This window comes from Onychostoma macrolepis, chromosome 20, assembly GCF_012432095.1.
Source record: "Onychostoma macrolepis isolate SWU-2019 chromosome 20, ASM1243209v1, whole genome shotgun sequence".
Taxonomy (NCBI): Eukaryota; Metazoa; Chordata; class Actinopteri; order Cypriniformes; family Cyprinidae; genus Onychostoma; species Onychostoma macrolepis.
Genome location: NC_081174.1, coordinates 20584509 through 20609491, shown reverse-complemented (window position 1 = coordinate 20609491; position 24983 = coordinate 20584509). Strand labels below are relative to the sequence as shown.

The following is a 24983-nucleotide window of genomic DNA, read 5'->3' as shown; positions in this document are numbered from 1 at the left end:
ATTGCAAAAAAACGGTATATGCAACAATGCCGATATTTAAGTCGTAATTCCTCTTTGAGCTCTCTGAGGTCTTTCTTAAACCCAACAGACATGGTTCGCATGGTGATTATTATGTCCATTGAGTGACTGCGTTTTGGGGATGTTACTGACAGGCTGACAGCATGGAGAAGATGAATTGGTCATTCACCCTTCTGGCCTTGTATACAGCAGATGTTTTATCCTAGTGTCCCCCTTTGAGAGTGTTAATTATGCTTGTAAAGGAGTTGCTTTAAAGAGACAGAATGAGATGTAATCAATGCTTAAGTGAGCTGTTTGTGTGCAGAGAGAGACAGAAGGTGGAATACACAAAGCCAAAAGATTTCACAGTCTCTGGGCAGCCATTGTACTCTCTCTCTCTCACTCATACACACACACACACACACACACACACACACTCAAATTCAAAGTCTGTTGTGTTGTGTCTTTGAAAAAGAAATTTTTGAAAGAACAGTTCAATAGTAGGCTACAGTTTCACACACATACTGGTAATTCAAAGAGCTCTTGATCTTGCTTTTATGCAGATTTAGATTGGCATGTTGTTTTTATAATAGCTTATAGCAGTTTTAGAAGTGATGTTTTATAATTAAACTATATCATATGAGCAGGTGTGCTGTTTGTGCTGTATTAAAAGTTATTTTAATCACAGTTGTGAAACAGTTGAAAAAAACTAATTAATAATGGGTAAGTCATTGACATTGACATAGATATTGATCAAAATTAAATCTTTGAGTCACAAACAGTAGTGGTGTTGCTGAATGCATCAGTGTTGTTGAAGAAATGGGTTGAGTAAATGATCTAATGTTTCACAGTGACTGCATCTAAAATCACTGAATAGGTATTTTCTTTAAATATGCAATTACTTTATCAATGATTAAAAAGTATGTTCTATATAGTATGAATGTAATCCAGACATTCTACATTTGTCATGTTGTCATTGTTATGTGACCTACCAGTTCACTGCCATTCACAAATCCTCTCCTGGCTTCATGGGATTGTAAAGTTCCCATCATATGCACACTTTAGAATCTCGCCAGAAATAGTAGGTCATCCAGGGACTTTCTTTACTGTTTTATGCAGTGGTGAGCTGTTGCTTTTCACCCCTAGGTCTTCAGCGGTGTCCTACTTGAATTAATCCACCTTTTAATACCATTATGACACCATGCAGGGCTGTATAGTGTAACATGTCGCACTTTTGTGATCTGACGCGATTTCATATCAGAGAACGAGGCAGAAATCATGCTATTTTATAGTATTCTATACCGTGGTTGAAGTCGATTAACATTGCATTATAAATAGACTTTATTCTTATAAAAAAAAATACAGAGGTGGCTTATTGTATTGATGTTTCATCAGGTAAAACATTTCTAATTGCAGTTTTTTCAGCTACAGCAACAGCTAGATGCCTTGTCTTTGTCCATATAATGTATTTCCTGGAACGGCATAAATTCTATTACTTCTGAGAGTCTCATTTGTAGAATTTCTGTGAGAGGGCACCCCTCTGCCAACGAGTATGAATGAAACAGACAAAAAGAGTAAGCAACAGCATGCACATCGATCTCAAATGGGTGCTCAACTAAAAAACAAGTAGAAGCATATTAGGCCGCATTTACACTGCATGGTTCAACAATAACCCCCATCAACTTCAGTCAGAAATCTTGGTGTAATCTTTGATGATCAGCTGACCTTCAAAGACCACATTGCAAAGACTGCTCAATCTTGCAGGTTTGCACTATACAACATCAGAAAGATCAGGCCCTTTCTGACAGAGCATGCTGCACAACTTCTTGTCCAGGCCCTTCTAGGCTGGACTATTGCAATGCTCTTCTGGCTGGACTTCCGTCAAACACAGTCAAACCTCTACAAATGACTCTCTTTATCTCCTTGCACTGGCTACCGGTCGCGGCTCGCATCAAGTTCAAGACACTGATGCTTGCATATAGAACAACCACAGGCTCAGCACCCGCTTACTTGCACTCTCTACTAAGAATCTACATCCCCTCCAGAAATCTGAGATCTGCTAGTGAGCGACACCTCGTGATACCATCACAGAGAGGCTCAAAATCACTCTCCAGATCATTCTCGTTCACCATTCCTGGCTGGTGGAATGATCTTCCCATCCCTATCCGGAATGCTGGATCCCTGTCAATCTTCAAGCAACAACTGAAAACTCATCTCTTTCGACAGCACTTGACTTCATCCTAAACTTTAAAATGCACACATTGGATACGGGTCACTTTTAAAAGAAATGTAAGCACGTCGTCCAAAAAATCGGATATAGTCACAAAATCGGAATTGGTCATCAAGACCTGCAGTGTAAATGCAGCCTTAGAAATGCAAAGTCGGCAACACCAAAGCTCCAATATCAAAGAAATGTATTAAAACAAATTTGCGTAGTGTGTTACCTTTCGAGCATGCAGGCTCTTCATCAGACAAATTAACAACACTGATATGCCTCTCTTTATACCTCCAGGTATACCTTTATACCAAAGGTCACATGACCTAACACAATGTTACCGTAATAATAATACCCCAACAAATAAATCAAAACAATAACATATCAATCAAGAAAAAAAGAAAGAGAAGGAAAAAAAGAGTATATAAAGCTATGCAAAATAACAAAATACAATTCTCAATCTACAATTCAACAGCATTAATTGATACCTGCCTACGTACATAAATTCAACCAGTATCATCAAAACCTTTATTAGAGCTGTAAAAAAAGCCATATAAATAGATAGGTATTTCATATTTAAAGAAATGGACGAATATCAAAGTCCTCATTTAATCATCTCGGGGACAACGTATCTAATGTAAAAATCCAAAAGGCCTCACGTTGTAAAAGTAATTTTATTAATATCACCACCGCGCCGTAAACACTTGATTACCTCTATTCCTATGTACTGAAGAGTGGAAACAGAGTGTCTCGAGTTTGCAAAATGCTGTCCCAGCCAACATGTCCATGTGGGCCCCACGTGGGATTTATCTGGGCTATATGGGTGTCAACTGGGCATGGGCTCAGAGTGGGCACTTTGATGGGCTGAATATGGGCCCCAGCTTGGATAAAACGGTGGGCCCCAGTTAGGTTGCCCATTATTGTTTATTTGTGGGTCCCACATGGGCCACATTTGGGCTATATTTATAGTTACAAAAATTTAGTTTTTTGCAGTTGGTTTATTTTTATGCAGTTATGGGTAACTTAAGTATTGCATGTGTTTTAAAAGGATTATATCATAATGTACTGTTTATAGGCTACAACAATCCAAGACCATTTACTTTAGGAATAATTTAATTTTATTTATTTATAAGCATCTCCAAAAAAGTAGACCTACTCAAGTTTTTTTCCCTTATAATCTAAAAGCACTTGTGTTATGCAGTCATTTGCGTCATGCGAAGATTGGTGTGCGTGTCTTCCCGCCCCTTCTCATTTAAAAAAAAAGAAAAACGGTTTGCTGCTCACCACTTAAACACTGGCACCTGCATGTCAATGGATAAACTCTAGGCCTAATCTATCAAAGTAAGATTTATATTTAATTTTATATTAGCCGAGTTACTGCTGCTTTTATCTACCCTTTAATACTTGGGTAAAGTTGGTTTTATATTCGCACATTCACAATATTCACAATATTTCCGCGTTCAATAACTTTCTAATTATATGTGCAAAAAATGTTTCTTTTGCAAATTCTAATCGGAGACATCATTGTCAACCTACTACCTTTTTTTCACCATCGAACAAAATGGCCAAGTATTGTTTTAATGGCATACTTACTTGCGAATGTCCGCTGAATGTCCAATGTAGTGCGGTTAACAAAGCAATTGAATGCAATAGTCCGAATGTGCGAATATAAAACCAACTTTACCCAAGTCCCTTTAATTGGATTTTTTTTCAACGCGACGCGGCTGGCGGACAGGCGGGAGACTCATCGTGAAGGCGAAAGTCCTAAGAGTGTGTTAAATGGGTAGGTATACGTTAAAATGCATGTGTACACTTTTCTTCATTGTCTTGTATGTATTATTTTAATGTAACTCGCTCACTTTCCCAGTAAAGCGGTGCTAACTAGTATTTTCCTCCTGCAGCGCGCTGGCGGACCGGCGGGAGACTCGTGAAGACGAAAAGCTCTACGAATACTTTAAATAGGAGGTAGGTGAACTTTAAAACACTTGCAGTCGCATCATTTGTCTTATACCAATGCTATTTGCAATGTATAAATACGTTCCCTCTCGAGCTTTCACGAGACATCACGGAGAATTTCTCCGTTATGGGGAACTCCTTCCCTTCAACCTTTCCTGAAGTCCTATTGGCTCACGCCAGTCAAATGACTGGCCAATTGTCGCGAAGCATGCAACCGTATGCAAATTCTGACGAGCTCGAGAGGCAGTATAAAATGCGGTGCCTGCGACAATTACATCAGAATCTTCTACTTCACCTGTTGAATTCATCATGGCTACAGTTTGCAAGATCTGCGCGGGACCAATAGAACCGCCGGATCAACACGATCACTGCGTCGCCTGCCTGGGCCTGGCCCACGCCGAGGCGGTGTTGGACGAGTCCGACTGCGGACATTGCACGGACCTGCCGGCCCGCGTGCTCCGGGCCCGCCGCGATATGATTCGCGGCCTATTCGGGGTGAGGCCCGTCGTCTTGCCGCTCCGCCAAACCCAACGGTCGCCCCGTTCCCCGGTTTCCTTCCCCGAGGACTGCTTCCGCCCTCCTTCCAACATTGGGGAGTTTGTGTCCTTTGGCCAGGAGGAGGGGGATGACTCGATGTCCATTTCGGCCTCGGAGAAGGAGGATTGGGCGGGATCGGAGCTCGATTAGACAGACAGCTCGGGGTCCCCAGACCTCCAAGAGGAGCTCATGAGGGTTCTGTCAAAGGCTGTCCAGGAGTTGGAGCTTACCTGGAATCCTCCAGAGGAGCCTGCCAGGAGTAAGCTCGACTCCTGGTATTTCAGGTCCACACGGAAAGCTGACTCGAGGGCGTCGGTTCCCTTCTTTCCAGACGTGCACGAGCAGCTGGTGAAAACGTGGTCTGCGCCCCAATCAGCGCGCGTCCACTCTGCCACACAGGCCATTTTTTCCCACGTGGATGGGGCGGAGGCCCACGGGTACGTGCGCTCTCCCCCTGTCGAAGAGACCGTCGCTGCGCACCTTTGTCCTGCAGCAGCCAAGACCCTGGGCTCGGACATAAGCCTTCCCTCGAAGCCATGCAGGACCACCGCCCACCTCGCTAATAAAGCGTATGCTTCTGATGGCGAGGCGGCTTCTGCGCTGCACGCCATGGCGGTGCTGCAGGTTTTTCAGGCGAAGCTCCTGCAAGCGGCGGAGGGCGGAGTTCTCACTGCGGAGGCTGTTAAGGATCTGCGCGTGGCGACGGACTTCGTGCTGATGGCGACGAAGCGAGCGGCCCAGGCCGTGGGTAAGGCCATGGGTTTTATGGTCGTCCTTCAGAGGCACCTATGGCTAACCCTGGCTGATCTTAAGGATGCTGACCGTAAGGTGCTGCTGAACGCTCCTGTGACTCCCTCCGGCCTCTTTGGTGACGCCGTGGAGTCCATTATTGAGCACTTCGCGGAGGCTCAAAAGCGCGCTAAAGCCATGAGTCACGTCATGCCGAGGCGCGCTTTCCAGCAGCAGACGGCGCGATCCAGGTCCTCGTCGGCACCTGGCTTTTCCCAACGAAGGGATAACCCCAGGCCAGCAACCGCGGCGGTGACTGCTACTGCTCCTCGCCAGGAGCCGTACGTCCGGAGGAAGGCGTGGGGTCCCGGGAGGAAGTGCCAGGGCCAGCGGAGGAGCCCGCGACGTGACTCTCGCCCACCGCCGGTTGCTAAGCCGTCGTCCTGATGGTCTGAAGAGAGGAGGGGAGTGCGCGAGCGGCCCAGCTTCCAAGCGCCAAAAGTTCATGTGTTCGAATGTTTGTGTATTGGATTTTCATTCAATAAAAAAGCATACATTCTCACAAAAAGGGCTCTTTCCTCCTCACTCAGTCAATGCGGCACCGCTTGCCCCGCCTCAGAGCAGTGCAAAGCTGCTGCCCACACAGGTTATAGTCGCTCATCTCTCACCGGCGCATCCATCGACCAAGCTGCTAAAGCCGTTATCCCAGTTCCTGAACGCGTGGGAAATTATTCAGGGGATCTCGCGCTGGCTACTCGGTGTGATAAAGCGTGGGTATACCCTTCAATTCAGACGCAGACCACCCCGTTTCAACGGCGTGGTGCGGTCTCTAACATTGCCTCGAAACTCCCTGGTTCTGAGACAAGAGGTATGCAATCTGCTCGAAAAAGGAGCGATAGAGAAAGTCCCTCCGAGCGAGCTGGTGTGCGGGTTTTACAGCCGCTATTTCGTGGTACCCAAAAGAGACGGGGGGCTCCGCCCGATTCTAGATCTCAGACCCATCAACAGGGAGCTTTGCAAGCGTCCGTTCAGAATGATAACGCTGAAACAGATCCTGGCGCAAATAAGCCCCGGGGACTGGTTTGCGTCCGTGGATTTAAAGGACGCGTACGTTCACATTCAGATAGCACCGCATAACAGATGTTTTCTGAGGTTTGCTTTCGAGGGCACAGCGTACCAATACGCTGTTCTCCCGTTCGGGTTGGCTTTGGCCCCACGCACTTTTTCGAAGTGCATGGATGCAGCACTTTCCCCCCTCAGAGCGAGCGGGATGCGCGTTCTCAACTATCTGTACGATTGGCTGATTCTAGCTCAGTCCCGGGACACGCTAATCAGCCATATAGACGTGCTGCTTCATCACTTGGAGTCCCTAGGGATATGTGTCAACATGCAGAAGAGCATTCTTGCCCCGAGTCAGTCTATAACTTATCTGGGAGTGTGCTTCAACTCGGTGGAGATGCGAGCCATTTTGTCTTACCTGCGCCATTTCAGACTAGGCAGCTCTGTTCTCTTGAAAGATTTTCAGAGGCTGCTGGGACTCATGGCGTCTGCTTCAGCGGTATGTCATCTGGGCTTACTACACATGCGCCCGCTGCAGTTATGGCTGAAATCTCGAGTCCCTTGGACGGCGTGGACTTCGAGCCGTCTGAGCATCGCGGTCACCCGCAGCTGCATCGAAGCTCTGAGGCTGTGGCGCAACCCGGCTCTCTTCAGCCGGGGGATTCCCCTGGGATTGGTGACGTCGCGCGTTGTGGTCACGATGGACGCATCGACTCTCGGTTGGGGAGCAGTGTGCAAAGGCATGCCGGCTTCGGGTCTGTGGTCAGGACCTCTGAGCCGGTGGCACATAAACCGCTTGGAGCTGGAAGCTGTGTTCTTAGCTCTAAAGGATTTTCGGCCGCAGCTGGAACAGCGGCATGTACTGATTTGCACCGACAACATGTCCGTGGTCTCGTACATAAATCACCAAGGAGGCGTTCGCTCCAGGGCTTTGTGCAAGCAGGCAGCGAGTCTCCTGCTATGGGCGGACCGACACTTTCTCTCCATCAGGGCAGCGCACATCCCCGGTCTCCTGAACCGCGGGGCGGACATGCTTTCGAGGAAGGGGATTCCCCAAGGAGAGTGGAGGTTGCACCCCGAGTCGGTTCGGATGATTTGGACTCGTTACGGGAGAGCGGAGGTGGATCTGTTCGCCACGAGCGAGAATGCGCACTGCCCGCTGTTCTTCTCCCTGTCTCACTCCCCGCTGAAGGGGGATGCTCTGACATCGCACTGGCCGGCAGCCAGGCTGTACGCGTTTCCTCCGATCAAGATATTGCCACTGGTGCTATGCAAGATCAGGGAGGAGGGGGCTTCGATGATACTGGCCAGCCTTGAACCAGCCTTGGTTCCCGGACCTGACAGAGCTGCTGGTAGTGCCGCCCTGGCCGATCCCCATCAGAAAGGATCTGCTATCTCAGGTGAACGACTCGGTGTGGCACCCGAACCAGGAGTTGTGGAGCCTTCATGTGTGGCTGCTTCGGGGATATCAGAGGAACTGAGCGCCCTGCATTCTCGTGTGCTCGACACGCTCACAGAGGCGTGGGCACCCTCTACGAGGCGTTTGTATGCTCTGAAATGGGGAGTGTTTGTGAAATGGTGCAGTCATGTTCATATCGACCCGGCTACTTGCTCTGTGTCGGATGTTCTGCGGTTTCTACAGTACAGACTGGATAGTGGATCTCTACCATCAACACTGAAAGTCTATGTGGCAGCTATTGCCTCGTTTCGTTCCCAGCTGGGCGGGCAATCGATCGGGAGGCACGCGCTGGTGGTGAGTTTTCTCAAGGGAGCGAGGAGATTGCATCCTCCGCGTCCGCCTTCAGTCCCGCCTTGGGACTTAGAGGTGGTGTTAAAAGCTCTTTCACAGCCACCATTTGAGCCTTTGGCATCCGTTGATTTGAAGGAGCTATCTCTCAAAACTGCACTTCTTCTTGCCCTCGCTTCGGCTAAGCGCATAGGGGATTTACACGCGTTTTCTGTGAACAGCGACTGTATTCGCCTCGGACCCGGTGACTGCAGCGTCACTCTCCGGCCGAGACCGGGCTACGTGCCTAAATCACTATCTACCCCCTTCAGAACGCAGACTGTTTCGTTGTCTGCCCTGTCTTCTGAGTCATCGACCTCGTGTGATGCGGACGCTCAGACTTAGGTGTGCCCCATCAGGGCTTTGAGGATTTACATCGACCGTTCGGCCAGCTTTCGTCAATCTGACCAGCTTTTCGTGTGCTACGGTGGTTGTGCAAAGGGCCGGGCCGGGCCGTTTCAAAACAGAGGCTTTCCCACTGGATTGTGGACGCTATCACGGCTGCTTATACGAACCGAGGTTTGGAATGCCCTCTGCACATTAGGGCCCACTCAACAAGGGCTATTGCCTCCTCCTGGGCATGGTCGAGAGGTATGTCTATTCAGGATATATGCTTTGCAGCCGGCTGGTCTTCTCAGAATACCTTCGCCAGGTTTTACAAGCTGGACGTTCAGTCCTTAGCCTCCCAAGTGTTGTCGGTGAGTGATTGATTTATGTTTGCTACCTCTATTGTGGGACATGTGTGTTGCTGCTTCGCACAGTAATTACTCTGTGCAGCCTTCTTGCTATCGTTGTTGTTGTCTGCCCTGTACTCAGTGCAGCTCCAGTTATTCACTAGTGCTACCATATCATGTTATGTTTTATGCTGCTTAACACAGCTATCTCTGTGCAGCCCCTTACAATACTGTTGTTGCGTCTGTTCTGCCCTGTTTGCAGCGCAGCCTGCAATATTATCGTCCAGATATGCAAATTTCGTATACCTGGGGTGCAGACGCTCATTGGCTTATCTCCACCTATCAGCTGCGAGCCCGCCTAACAAGCGTCTCTATAGACGGTTTCAACGGCAACAACATAAACAAACGTTACTGCGCATGCGCGCTTTTGTGGGCCTAACTTAACTTCCGGTAGACATCCAAATACAATCAGTAACAACAGCTAAATCCCTCTAGAGTAGATTATGTTTTGATAACAAGCAAAATATGTTTGCTGCGTAAATCAGACGGACTGAGATGCAAAAAAAAATGCAAATTTATTCTCTGCCAGCAGGAGGCGCTTTAAAGCGGGAGAACTAGAGGTTTTCCCGGAAACGGCTGTTGGGCTGTACATTACACAAAGCAGCGCTGAGCTTACAAACGCTGCTTTATCAGGCATATAACATGCTAGATGAAATGAAAATGACATCGAACATTTTCTAAAGACAGTGTTCCTTCAGAAATACAATGATATAAAAACACCTGCTCCTCGTTTTGATTTTTAACTTTAACTGCGTTTGTAGCCGGCACCAAGACCGATAAACAAACACAGACAGGAAGTTAACTTAGGTCCAGGCGCGTGCGCCTGATGAAACCGTTTATAGACCTTTTTCCTGAATAACCGATGAGCGGCGCCATGATGGATTCTAACTTCCGTTTGGGTGCTCTCGTGTTCCGGTCTCCATAGAAATCCATTAAAACGGGGTAAAAAAAAAGATACACTAAATTGAAACTTTTTCAATATAACTACATATAAAAATGTGCGGAGGGTTGCTGTGCTGTTGTTGGCTGCCATAGTAACGGCAGTAAGCGAAGGAATTCCTTTAAAGTACTTGTTTTGCGTATCTGTCTTGTCAGGCACTGTATACATGGCTTGCAGTGCTTAAGTTAAAATACTGAGTGTGAAATAATAATACATGTTAAAATAATGTTTGCTCTTATCATTCTGTGTACAAAATCCCATGAACTTCACCCCGATCGGGAGCTGTATGTGCACTCGATCTGTTTTCAATGCAGCTTAACCTCGCATCGCTTCATGTCATCTTCCCACTCATTGAACTATGACTGGTCCTTTACTGCAAAAAGACGGTCATTGCGACACTAAAATGATGAAACAATGGCGCCACATGATTTAAAAAAAAAATGTAAATCATAGGTTTCACATATTATCGGCTCTGAAAATATGTAAATGTGACTAGAAACCGGAAATGTAAAGCACCATTCTAATCAGGGGAGACTTCCGCGTTCAGAAAAAGGTCTATTGGTGGGAATTATGTGTGTGTGTATTCTCTCTTCGCTGAATGTGTAACTTGTACAGGCTGCTCATAGCCTCTCTCACGGCGGGATTGAATATCGTTCCCATAACGGAGAAATTCTCCGTGATGTCTCGTGAAAGCTCGAGAGGGAACGTCTCCGGTTACTGTTGTAACCTCGGTTCCCTGAGAGCGGGAACGAGACATCACGGTGTTCGCCGTGCTCGCTGCTCGACCAGCTAAGCGGCGTTCAGTATCCGATTCTGACGTAATTGTCGCGGGCACCGCATTTTATACTGCCTCTCTAGCTCGTCAGTATTTGCATACGGTTGCATGCTTCGCGACAATTGGCCAGTCATTTGACTGGTGTGAGCCAAAAGGACTTCAAGGGTTAGTTCGCCCATTTAAGACATGAAGTTGTATGCAATCCTTACCAGCACTATAGTGCATACACACTGACCCACCCTTTAGTCACCTCCCTGGTCAGAGTTCTGGCCGCTGGAAGTTTTTCAAGATAGTACTCCCGGTTAGTTTCCGGGGCCTCAAAACTGTGAGTTTTTACGTGAAAAAAGTATTTGCGTTTCAAAGATTGAATAATTTACATCACAAAAAACACGCCTGACAAAATTCATACCTCAGTTTTAATCGGCACTATTTTCTTTCCATTTCTATCAATCCGCGCTGCTGTCAACGTCAACAGTGCGCACGTTCAGATCAGCTGTTGATAGCGCGACTCGCTGACAACATGTCTGACTACGAAACTTCTGATGACGAAACCAATTTTAGCACAATGTCAGACGGAACAGATGATGATGAAAGTAATTTTAGCACAACGCCAGGATACCTTTATGAACCGGAGTATACGTGATTTCCACTGGAGTCTAAACATCAGCTCGTTTACAGTTTAGACATTGGATCATAAAGTTAGTAAATAGAGCTTACCCGTGGTACTGGTACAGCAAAACTCTTTAAAATCATTTTTTTTCTTTTTCCTCCTTGGTTGGGGATGTAATCGTCTTCGCTGAAGTGAGCACTGCACACACGGAAATCCTTGATTCTCGATATTTTAGCTCCCGCAGAGTAGCCGATGGCAACCAGCCAAAGCTGTCTCGTGGCTATATCCGAAACTCGAAAACGATGGAATCTGAACGGTGATCCCGGCACATTCTTGTGGTCACAGCCTGGGAATTTACAAGTTCGCACCATTGTTCATTTTCTACTTTTTATGTCGTTATCATTCGATTGTGTAAACACTATGGAACAGCTGATCTGAACGTGCGCACTGTTGACGTTGACAGCAGCGCGGATTGATAGAAATGGAAAGAAAATAGTGCCGATTAAAACTGAGGTATGAATTTTGTCAGGCGTGTTTTTTGTGATGTAAATTAATCAAGCTTTGAAACGCAAATAATTTTTTCACGTAAAAACGCACAGTTTTGAGGCCCCGGAAACTAACCGGGAGTACTATCTTGAAAAACTTCCAGCGGCCAGAACTCTGACCAGGGAGGTGACTAAAGGGTGGGTCAGTGTGTATGCACTATAGTGCTGGTAAGGATTGCATACAACTTCATGTCTTAAATGGGCGAACTAACCCTTTCAGGAAAGGTTGAAGGGAAGGAGTTCCCCATAACAGAGAAATTCTCCGTGATGTCTCGTTCCCGCTCTCAGGGAACCGAGGTTACGATAGTAACCGGAGACGTTTGAGTTAATACAGTAAATGTCTGTAAGAACATCGGATCGGGACATCGGGTGCTCATTTCTCAGTTAAGCCGTGCTAAGCAGTATTTCTCTCCCGCAGCGGCGCTGGCAGAGCGGCCGGACCCTCGGGAGACAGGCGGCCATAAACAAGACCGTTTTAAACATGTTCAGATGGTATGTTTCCTCTGATTATTGTATACTCTTACTAATTAAGTACTTTAACTCTTCAAACTTTTATTCTTATATTTAATACATTTATTTTCCACTGGCACAATGTGCTGTTAACTGTGATTTTACTTTTAGGTTATACACTACCAGTCAAAAGTTTTTGAACAGTAAGATTTTTAATGTTTTTAAAGAATTATCTTCTGCTCCCCAAGCCTCCATTTATTTGATCCAAAATACAGCAAAAGCAGTAATACTGTGAATTATTATTATTTTACTATTTAAAATAACTGTTTTCTATTTGAATGTTAAAATGTAATTTATTCCTGTGAAAACAGCAGAGTAGAATTTTTGTTCAGGTTTCTTTGATGAATAAAAAGTTCAAGAACAGCATTTATCATGAATGGAAATCTTTTGTAACATTATAAATGTCTTCATCACTTTTGTTCAATTTAAAGCATCCTTGCTAAATTAAAGTATTAATTTATATAATCCGCCCCACCCCAAAAAATAAAAAATAAAATAAAAATTATACTGACTCCATACTGACTTTTAAACAGTGCATATTGTTACAAAAGCTTTTTATTTTAGATAAATGCTTATCTTTGGATCTTTCTATTAAATTTTCTATCTTTTCTATGAAAAAAAATGTACTCAACTGTATTAAATATTAAACAGCAAATCGGCATATTAGAATGATTTCTGAAGGATCGTGTGACAGAAGACTGGAGTAATGATGCTGAAAATTTAGCTTTGATCACAGAAATAAATTACATTTTAACATATGTTCAAATAGAAAGTAGTTATTTTCAATAGTAAAAATATTTCACAATATTACTGCTTTTGCTGTGTTTTGGATCAAATAAATGCAGGCTTGGTGAGCAGAAGATCTTTTTTTTTTTTTTTTTTAATTAGAAATCTTGCTGTTCAAAAACTTTTGACTGGTATATGTTCACTGATGAAATATGGTTAATATGCTGGTAATTCTGTTTGATTGAAGTTCAGCTATGAAATATAAAAGATGAATCATGAATAAAGCTGTTGGTGTGAAGCAATAACTTGTGTTATTGAATATATAACAAAATAAAAATTAAATAAATAACAGTATAACTCTGTACTTCATTTTATAGTGTGCTTAAAACTACTATACTTAGTTTTACAGTGGTATGAAATACAGCAACTACTGGATAATTGTTGCCAGTAAGTTACTTTTAATTTGACGAGCATTTTAAGGTTATACACTCTTTTGAAATCAAACTGTTGCATTATCATGTAGGCTATTTTACAAAAATAGCTCCTAGCACATAATTGCATTTCTTAACTGAATAGTGTCACCTTTAACTTGTTCATATTACCTTTAGTACTAACTATCCCTTTAAGTGACAGTTTTGTCACATAGGGAAAAGTACTGGCACGGCTTAATTATAACCACGCATGCCTTTTAAAGAGATAGTTCACCCAAAAATGAAAATTGTGTCATCATTTACTCACTCTCAAGTAGTTCCAAACCTGTATGAATGTCTTTGTTCTGCTGAACACAAAGGAAGATATTCTGAAGAATGTGGGAAACAGAGCAGTTCTGGGGCACCATTGACTTCCATAGTATTTTTTCATACTATGGAAGTCAATGGTGCCCCGAAACAGCCTGGTTACAAACTTTCTTCAAAATATCTTCCTTTGTGTTCGGCAGAACAAAGAAATTCATACAGCTTTGGAACTACTTGAGGGTGAGTAAGTGATGACAGAATTTTCATTTTTGGGTGAACTATCCCTTTAATGCTCTTGTAAATGTTTAGTAGTGTTTTAAAATAAATGCCTTTTCTCTGTTTTTTTCTTTACTGTTTTTAGGTATGAAGCTGAGGAGTCTGCACAGGCCTAGGAATATCATTTTATCCTGATCTATTCAAGTGTTTTTGTCTATTTTTGTTTAATATTTTGTTTTACCCAATAAAAAATGTGATTTAGAGATTGAGTTGAAGTTATTTTCTTCACAGTTTAAATATTTTATCATGTAATTTAAAATGTATTAAGCACCACATAAAATCAACAAATCAGGTCAGGTACAGGTGGTTTGAAAGATGATTTTGCATATTAGCACATTAACTTTATCCAGAGGAATTAATAAAGAAATATAAATGGGGCCCAGTTCCGACCCACTGTGGTCCCACAAAATCCCCATATATATGGGCCATTTGTGGGTTCAGAGTGGCCACCCATGTGGGCACCATAAGGGTTCTGTATGTGGCCCACCTTGGCCCCAATTATTAAGAACCCATGTGGGCCCATATAATGAAAATCTACACTATGGACCCATCATGTGCCCCTATGGGCTAACACACATGGGGCCCAAGTGGAGCCGATGGACAAAATTGTATGGGTCCCATTTGGGTTGCCCATGCAGGGCCCAAGTGGCAGCCCATCAAAAACCCACATGGGGCCCACGTGGAAATGTTGGCTGGGGTGCTACTGGACTTTTTGGATCGCGATGTCTAATTGCACAACGATGTTCAGAAATATGAATTTTCAAAGGTCTGCTAGTCTTACCAACATAACATAAGCCACAAGGGCAACGCAACAAGTAAATAACATTAGCCGTCTTACACGAAATGGTGCCCCAAATTTGAAAGGTTTTCGCCGTATGAGGATGTGTAAAGGTCAACGTCTTATATGTGAAATTGCACTGTTGACAATTACCACATCTGTAATTCCCATACGGTATTTTATTCAAGAAATGAGGAGCAGATCTGACCGAGATATTTCGAAGATTAGGTGTTTTCTTATACACTAAACGAGGTGGTTCGTCAAAACACTTCTTGAGACTGGGATCACTCTCTACAGTATGCCAATGTTTCAATAAAACATTATTAATGTTCTTCGAAACAGGCGAATATTGAATGTAACAATTAATCCGACGGTTTATATATGTAGACGCCTCATGACGTGCTGGAACGTAATCCAGCGTCGCCGCCATATTGGTTGGGTCTCCTCACTCTACGCTAGCACCAGAGTCAACGGAGAGTGAGCAACTATGCCCGTATTTTGCAGTAGCCCCTCACTGCAGAACAAAAGATCCAGGGGGCGGGGTTGGATCCACATCCAGGGGGTGGAGATTGGTAGGTTTAGGGGTGGAGATGGGTAGGTTTAGGGATAGGGATGGGTCGGTTTAGGGATCGGGGTGGAGACGGGTAGGTTTAGGAAAATGTAAGGTGGGAGGAGTTGGACCCAGATCCAACCACACCCCCTGGATCTTGTGTTCTGCAGTGAGGACCATCTCGTATTTTGTGCAGTTTACGGTTGCAATAACCGGCGCAGTATTGATATCAGATCGCGTGGGATTACCTGATTCATCAATGAAGGTGGTCAAAGCAGCAGCGCGTGTGATTCGACGAAACTTAAAAGAACAAGGTGTCAGTGTGTCCTTCGTCAACCGTTTCGTTTGGGGGGAGATTGGTTCAGAGGATGTGTTCTTACTCGGGGGGGCACATTGAAGAAACCGAATTCGGAATTGAGAACCATCAATTCATGCTTGTCATTTGTGGTGTCTGTATTTCACAAAGTAAGGCTGCACCACATCGCAAAATTAACTACCCTGGAGTTACAGAGTGCCAGCATACGCAAGAAGCTGTGCAAAACAGTTCTTTTTCAAGGGTTTGGGGACCCATCCAAGATGGCGGCCGCGCTGATATGTCAGCTCCAATAGGCAGCGTCAGTCTATGAGGCGTCTACGTATATTATGTGTAATGAATGAAACCGTTTCGCGCAAGATCAGAGGTCGCGCGGAAAAACCATTACAAACGTTCAAGCGCAAACAGCGGCACTTGGAGCAGCACAAATATCTGAGGTAAGACAACAAAACCTTTCAAATAAACTATGGTCTTTTTGAAGAGCTATAAAAATAACACCTAGGTAATGTCACAATTGTGTGTTTCATAATGAATAAATGATGATGGGCCACAGAATTGTAGAAAAATTAAGTACAAACGATGTTAATGTGGCCTCAATATTAAGTCAGTTTACCGGTCCAGAGTTAATTATTCCACATATACCATGGTTACTACAGCTGAAGACCTTTTCTCAGATGTTTTATTTCAAGATATTTTTCAAGATTTTAGCCTGCTGGTTACCAGAGCACTCGTTTATTGATTATTTTCACCAACAGAGGGCGCTGCGAGCTACATTAATACCTTTCATATAGTAATACAAGTAAATTGCCGTAAAATTACCAGAACGACTTTACCGGTAAATTCAAAACTGCGCTGTTTACACAGGCAACAGCATTCTGTCTTTTTTCCGGTAAAGCACCATTCACACATCGGTTTTAAATTAGCGGTAAATTCTGTGACATCATAAAACGGAAATGACCTCTAAACGGCTGCGCCTCGCGGTGTTGTGTTTGTAAACATGGAGGGGTAAACGCAATCAGTGTTTTTGTTGATGTTTTCATTTTTGTGCCAAATGTTCACGTTCATGCTGCTTCTTTTGGCCCAGAGACATTGCATGACTTCAAACACAGCGCGGAGTAAATGCGTCATCTGCATCAGAATGTTATGATTGGCCCAGAGCTGTTGAATTTTGAATTTCAACGGCTCTGGATTGACCCGGAGTAGACGTCTTACGTCACCGCGTTCTGAACTCGTACGTGCTCATACCGGTAATTTTCCTTCTGCATTCAGACACAGCAGAATTCCGGCAATTTACTGGTAATGTTACAACTTCTCAATAAGCCCTTTCACACATACAGACTTTTTGCGGAAAATTACCGGTAAATTGCCGTAAAAGAGATCATGTGTGAACAGGACCTTTTCAAAAATACCGGTAAATTTGTTCCGGCAATTTACCAGTATGAGAAGTTGTAACGGTACCAGTCAAAAGAAGCAGCATGAACGTGAACATTTGGCACAAAAATGAAAACATCAACAAAAACACTGATCGCGTTTACCCCTCCATGTTTACAAACACAACACCGTGAGGCGCAGCCGTTTAGAGGTCATTTCCGTTTTATGATGTCACAGAATTTACCGGTAATTTAAAACCGATGTGTGAATGGTGCTTTACCGGAAAAAAGACAGAATGCTGTTGCCTGTGTGAACAGCGGCATTTTGAATTTACCGGTAAAGTCGTTCTGGTAATTTTACGGCAATTTACTGGTATTACTATGTGAAAGGTATTATATTGGTAAATTGCCGGAACGAATTTACCGGTATTTTTGAAAAGGTCCTGTTCACACATGATCTCTTTACGGCAATTTACCGGTAATTTTCCGCAAAAGTCTGTATGTGTGAAAGGGCTTATTGAATGCTTGGTCACGTGCCGCTACTTTATTCGGGAAGAACCTGGACGACAGCAGCGTGCTATTATCATCAATTCTCAAAAGAGACACCATTGTCCCTATCAAGGTAGTATGTTTAATTAAAATAATACTGTTTGTATGTACTTTATAACTGCCTTTATAACTATAATTTCATGACTCCTGTTGTTTTAACAGACTGAAATTGATGGAGATATTTTAATGAACCTAACTGAGACTACGAAAGTTTAAATATTCCCAAAAATGAAGGATTAAGTTAAATTCATAAGATTACAAGAAAACCTAAAAACTGAGATGCCAGCAAGACCACAGACACCATGAGTAAGTTACTACTCTACGGATTTAAACATTTGTGGGCACATTTAGGCTACTAATTATTATTAACTGTTATACCTGTTGCTGTCTGGTCGACGCTACGCAGCTCTGAGAACCAGAACGACCAGACACAGGAACAGTTTCTTCCCTCAGGCAAATTATTTAATGGGATGTACGGAAGAACTTAGTGACTTTAACATTTTCTCACATTTATGCATTTGGTTGACATTATTACAAAGCAACTTTCATTGCATTGCCATTTTTAATGGGATGCTCAATTAGGTGTAATGGTCAGGTCAGGTGTCCACATATGTTTAGCCGAACTATATTGTGATCTTTGCAAATCATTGAGCTGTTTTTACCATACTAACATGCACCTTTCTTATTGATATTTCACCTGGATCAGTCTCAAGACTGATTCTTGTTTGTTGCAACATATTGTAGCAATAATAATAAAAAAAAAGACTTGAGAGAAGATTGTCCTTTCAAAGAAAAAAAATAAGCAAACAAGATCAAAAATAATTCAAGGTCTGTTTGATTAGATGTACACATATACATGGTAATTTCCACAATGCAGTAAGTTTATAATTTTAGAGAATGATGAGGGTAAAAATGTTTTTCTCTATTTTCAGGTATGCAACAGGCGAACACAACAAGATGTCTTCAACCCTTGTTACCAAATACCAGTTCTTGAGAGTAAACACTGGCAGAGGATGTGCTTAAAAACAAATTCCAAAAGAGAAAGATCACCTTTGATTAATGTTGAAGAAATAAATGAAATTTGCTGCAGGTTCGGCAAAGTATGAAAACAGATCATTTTATCAGGAGTATATGGCAGCCATTGTAGAGGTAGGTTTGCTAAAATAAAGTCACACTTCAATACTTGCATTTCTATTATCAAGTGAGAATGTTTCATTTATATGTTTATTTTTCTATTATTTATTTATTTAGTAGATGGATGATCTATCTGGCCAAGATTTGTATCAAAAGAGGCCAAGGCCAGTAGGGGTAAGTGTCACAGACAGTGTCTGGTGGCACAGACAGTGATCAACGAGTGCCAAAGAAGAGCAGTTGGGGTAGATATTGTTACTGAGTTGGATGAAGAAAAACAAATCGTTGGTTTGGCACACAAAGGTAATAAATCACTGATTTACATGAACAGTAATGCTAAGAATCACAATTATCAGAAACATAGTATGCCATATTCAATTTAACAAATGTTATATTTAAGGTCTCAATGGTTACTGCTGTCCTGCTGTTTCCACTTCTATTAAAGGAGAGTCAGAGATCTCTTTATGTCATCAGTGAGGTGAGTGCATTAGGAACAGTGTATCCGTAATATTTAAATCTATATTTTTTTCTTTTTCAACCCCTTCTCCTGGTTATGATTTCTTCTAAACATTTAGTTAGGGGTTATTCTGTGGAACTGTTTGTGTCCATGCATGTTCCACAGTAACATCAGCAAGAATGAATAAAGGGAATATTCAAACAAAAATTAAAATTCTGTCATAATTTACTTGAAAGAAATTTACTTAATCATTGTGAAATAAATTATTTTCAAGAATGTCACTGAAAATCATTGACATGTTGTTCTGGACCCCAGTGATTTTCATCATATGGACATTCTTTAACATTCTTAAAAATATCTTATTTTGTGTTCTGCAGAAGAAAAAGGGTTGTTTGGAACAACCTCAGGGAGAGTAAATGACGACAAAATATCCCTTTAATGGGACATATACTTTTGATTACAATTTGTTATATTTAGAATTAACTGTTTTCTCACTGATGTCAACGTATAATATTAGTAAGGGATTCTTGCAACCAAAAAAAACTCATAATGTAGTTTTTCATGACTACTTGCCACCCTCTCTATTATCTTAATTATGTTGATAATACAGTTTACACTGCCTCATCTTTCTTTTCAAAGCCTCTTTTACATTAATAGGTTCAAAAATAGTCAAATATGTATTACTGACTCATTTTTTAATCTTAATTTAAAAAAAAAAAATACACTTTAACTACTAAATATTGTTATAGTATAACATTATTTTCTCCTTGTTTAGGAGCCACATACACTCAACCCCATGCTGTTTATAAAGGGACGTGCCTTGGATGCAGAGTCTCTTTTAGAAATAATGATGGAAGGGGAGGAGGAGGTCTGAGAAGTAGACGATGTGAACACGGCTCTACACTTCATCTTCAACACTGAATATGCTTTAAAGTTGACATTCATTGAAAACTGTTTAATGTATCATAAAGCCAAAACCAATATGCCAGCCACAATGGCCAGTTTTTTAATTAAATTAATGTATATGTATATAAATGCATGATGTTGATTGTTGTTTATTTATTAATGTTTGTTGGTTTGTTTGTAACACATTTATGTTTGATTGTTGTTTATTTATTTATGTGTTTGTTGGTTTGTTTGTTTTACATATTTATGTATTAAACAGTTTGTGGACAATCACGGTGTTCTGTCTATATAGTGAAATTGGATTAATAATGTATAATAATAATAATAATAATAATAATTTTATTGCTATCTAGAAAAAGGTTAAAAAAGGAACCCATGAAGGTCATTAATGCACCTTTAAGTGAAGGTTCCAATTAGAACCTTTTCAAAAAGGTTAAAAAATGAACCTTTAAGGTTCCCCCACAGTTGTAATCTCCAGGAACCTCAAAAGGTTAATTTTTGAACCTTTTCTTCTAAGAGTGATCTTAATGACCTTAATACCATTTTGCACGGACAATCTTATCATCCTGTGTCATTTAAAGCGCTCGTTACCAATTTCACAATTTAGTCGTATTTGCCGTATTTGCAGCAGAGATGTAGATTTTCAACAGCAATCACATATCCAAATCCAGTCTGCAGTGAGTCGTTTTAAAGATGTATCACAACAGGAGAGTCTCGTTTAAAAAAAAAAAAATTGACCGTCGGATTAATTGTTACATTCAATATTCGCCTGTTTCGAAGGACATTAATAATGTTTTATTGAAACATTGGCATACTGTAGAGAGTGATCCCAGTCTCAAGAAGAGTTTTGACGACCCACCTCGTTTAGTGTATAAGAAAACACCTAATCTTCGAAATATCTTGGTCAGATCTGATTTGAAACCTGCTCCTCATTTCTTGAATAAAATACCGTATGGGAATTACAGATGTGGTAATTGTCAACAGTGCAATTTCACATATAAGACGTTGACCTTTACACATCCTCATACGGCGAAAACCTTTCAAATTCGGGGCACCATTTCGTGTAAGACGACTAATGTTATTTACTTGTTGCGTTGCCCTTGTGGCTTATGTTATGTTGGTAAGACTTGTAGACCTTTTAAAATTCATATTTCTGAACATCGGTGTGCAATTAGACATCGCGATCCAAAAAGTCCAGTAGCACAGCATTTTGCAAACTCGAGACACTCTGTTTCCACTCTTCAGTACATAGGAATAGAGGTAGTCAAGTGTCCATGGCGCGGTCGTGATATTAATAAAATTACTTTTACAACTTGAGGCCTTTTGGATTTTTACATTAGATACGTTGTCCCCGAGAGGATTAAATGAGGACTTTGATATTCGTCCATTTCTTTAAATATGAAATACCTATCTATTTATATGGCTTTTTTACAGCTCTAATAAAGGTTTTGATGGTACTGGTTGAATTTATGTACGTAGGCAGGTATCAATTAATGCTGTTGAATTGTAGATTGAGAATTGTATTTTGTTATTTTGCATAGCTTTATATACTCCTTTTTCCTTCTCTTTCTTTTTTTCTTGATTGATATGTTATTGTTTTGATTTATTTGTTGGGGTATTATTATTATGGTAATATTGTGCTAGGTCATGTGACCTTTGATCACCTGGAGGTATAAAGAGAGGCATATCAGTGTTGTTCATTTGTCTGATGAAGATCCTGCGTGCTCGAAACGTAACACACTATGCAAATTTTTTTAAATAAATTTATTTGATACTTTTGGAGCTTTGGTGTTGCCAACTTTGCATTTGCATAAACAGTCAGAAACAGTCCATCTTGAAAATGGCTTTTGTAATTCTATCTGCAACCAAATCAATTTCTTCTCCCCTGTCAGCCATTGTGGGTTAAAAACCAGCTGATAAATCTACAGGAATATATTTTAGCTTGTGCAGTTTGCTACAGATTTGCAGGCTCCGAGTCCAATTATCCAATCAAAGGATGTAAAAATGCTGACGTTATTATATACCTGCTAGATGGCCCCGGTGTCGCCAACTTGGTTAAAGCAACAGTTTAATTTAATTTTAAGCTACAGGTGCCCACACTGTTGATTCTGAAGGTTTCAAGGCAGATTTCGTCGGCCATTGGCTGAAATCTGATTGGATAAAAGCTCTAACATAAGCATACACTATAGTGGAAGCAGCGCAACTAAGAGAAAGGCTATGAAATTAATAGAATAGACTATTGGGAACAATTTAATACATATTAATATTGCAAAATTAATTGCAAGTCAGTGATTCCCTGACGGCCCACCACTAGTTTTATGAATACTTTGAATGAATACTGTTAGGGATACTGTTCACATACTGTTAGGGAAGTATGCAATCTTGGATTCAACCAATCATTTGTTTCCTTCCTGAGTGAATCAGTGTTGTTGAACAAATAAGTTGATTTATAGGAGTCAATGACTCATTCGTAAAGACAGTCACTTATCGCCACCTACTGGTGTAATTATATAAGAGTCTCCATATAGCACAGAGGTTATCCAAGATGTAGTTCTCCTAAAATGAAATTTTTTTCGTTCCAATTTGTGTTTTTGCATCTATTCCACGCATTCCTGCTCTTACTGTGCATTGGAATGTTTAATATCTTTTTTGGGCATGATAAAATCACTCAGACATTTGCCTCCAGAGCTTTCTTACTCTACCCCTTATATTGTCTTCTGCCCTCCAGCTAGCATTATGCATTCAAATACAGCCTGTGTGCACACATTTATGATTGTTTACTGAAATCTTTCCCACATTGTTACATTTAACTCTAAGATGAATGCAGTCTGTAGATTAATGTTACGAAGAACAGTTCACCCACAAATGACGATTCTGTCATCATTTACTCAACCTCATGCTGTACCAAACCTGTATGACTTACTTCTGGAAAACTAAAATAGTTAGGGAGAATGTTCAAGCTGTGTGAGTGATTTTCAATACCACACAATGAAAGCGGATGTCATAGTGTTTTGGAACAACGTGAGGTTAAGTAAATGATGACAGAATGTTTATTTTTGATGTAAACTATCCCTTTAAACTCTATATGCATGTGTATGCATTCAAAATGCTTCCGGCTTCCTGTTCTTCAGAGATTAGCACACATTTTAGTAGGTTTCATGTGCCTGAAATGTATCTACCTTTCCTCCTAATCCACAGAAGCCTCCAGGCAGCAGTTATCAGTGAAATGATGCGCTGACCACCCTCATCCCTTTAAACTCTGTTTCTCTCTTGTTGTCTTCCATCCTCTCATCTCTTAAAACAGGCAGAGTGGAAGGGAGAGGTACTGTGACGTTGCCATGGTGATGCTCTTGTCTTCATCATAGGAAATTCAATATGCCTGGTGTAATGTGTCTGTATGTTTGGATGTGTGTGTGACCATGAGAGTGTGTTTTTGTGTATAGAAAGAGCTTGTTCATACTGTAAGTAGAAGGCAGTGATGAAAGCTGAGTACATGCACAAAGACAACATTGTACACGACTTTGGCTTTTAAGAACAAAGTGTGCATGAGAAAAAAAACAACATGCCACTCACAGCTGTGTACGATTAATGATTCCTATGATAAGATGCATAAGTGTCACAGTAATCTGGATGCCTTGGTGTGTGTATATCTTAAAAGAAACCTAGCATGCTGATACAGCTGCCAGAGAGTTGTCATTTTAAATGTGAATGAATAATTTTTACATCACATGGTCAACATTTGGTTTCGCAGTTAGTTCACAGATAAATCAGGCTGCCTGCAATCCAGCTATTATAATATTCAGCAGCAGACTGTTGAGAGAAATATTGAACTGTGGAAAATGAGGTAGACGTACAGGAGGCCACGACTACTGAGCAGAGGGCCAGAGAGCCTTATTTTGATTTAGCTGTGTTGTCTCTCCATGCAGTTCATTGCTTACAGAATGTATGAGGGCTCTATTTTAGATTCATTTTGTGCTGCATGAATATTTCACACACTCTCTGGACTTTGTGGCAAAGCATGCTGCAAGTCACTCTCCATTCGCAAGAGTACTGTTGCGACATGTATCATATAAAATCATCCTGACAACCAGGCTTGTTTTCTCTTTCGGTAAACTCTTTTTGTCCTTCTGAACATTTGGCTGTAATTCAGATTAAGTCATTTTTTGTGCAGAATGTTGTTGCAGAGTACAGTTAAACTGGCTTGCTATACATACTGTTTGTGTGACTGTTTATAGTCTTCTGTTGTGAAGGTTTCAGCCTTCCAGTCATGTATAATTCAAAGCCAGGCTCTCGGTTACATCACTAGATACATTCATCCCAAACCTCTGCAATCAGACTCCTGCAGCTTCCTTTGATAACCAACCGTAGCGTAGTCCATACACTTAATGCCAGACTCAATATTACGGAATCACACTTGTTGCTTAGAGTGGGAGGCATCCAACCGTTCAGCCCATGGTAATTGAGAACACTGCCATAACGGAGGCAATTTGAACTGCACCTCGTCACAAAGTAGGGGTCCTGAACTTTGCTGAGGTTACACCTCTTTTGTCCACTCTGCAAAATGGCAATTTAGTTTCAAATGATGTTATTGTTTACAGGACACACTGAATTTGCAAACATTAGTGTCCTCAACTGACTTTTAGCTCCTTGTGTACCTTGTTTGTGCATTATACCTTCATGTAAAATCTTGTGTAATGAACCATTTGTTTTCTGTCAGAGTTCATCCTAAGCCAAAAAAAATATATAGTATGGTACCATAACTCTGCAAAGTTGACCAGCACATAATGGAAATCATTGAAA

At 41.7% G+C, this 24983-nt stretch overlaps 1 long non-coding RNA gene across 1 annotated transcript; it reads left to right on the top strand.

Annotated features, from left to right (window-relative positions):
• The first annotated feature begins 3385 nt into the window (after positions 1 to 3385).
• Positions 3386 to 14313, top strand: LOC131527312 (uncharacterized). Its single transcript, XR_009267630.1, has 3 exons — positions 3386 to 4177; positions 12302 to 12375; positions 14215 to 14313. It is a non-coding gene; the product is annotated as an uncharacterized LOC131527312 (long non-coding RNA).
• The last annotated feature ends 10670 nt before the right edge of the window (positions 14314 to 24983 follow it).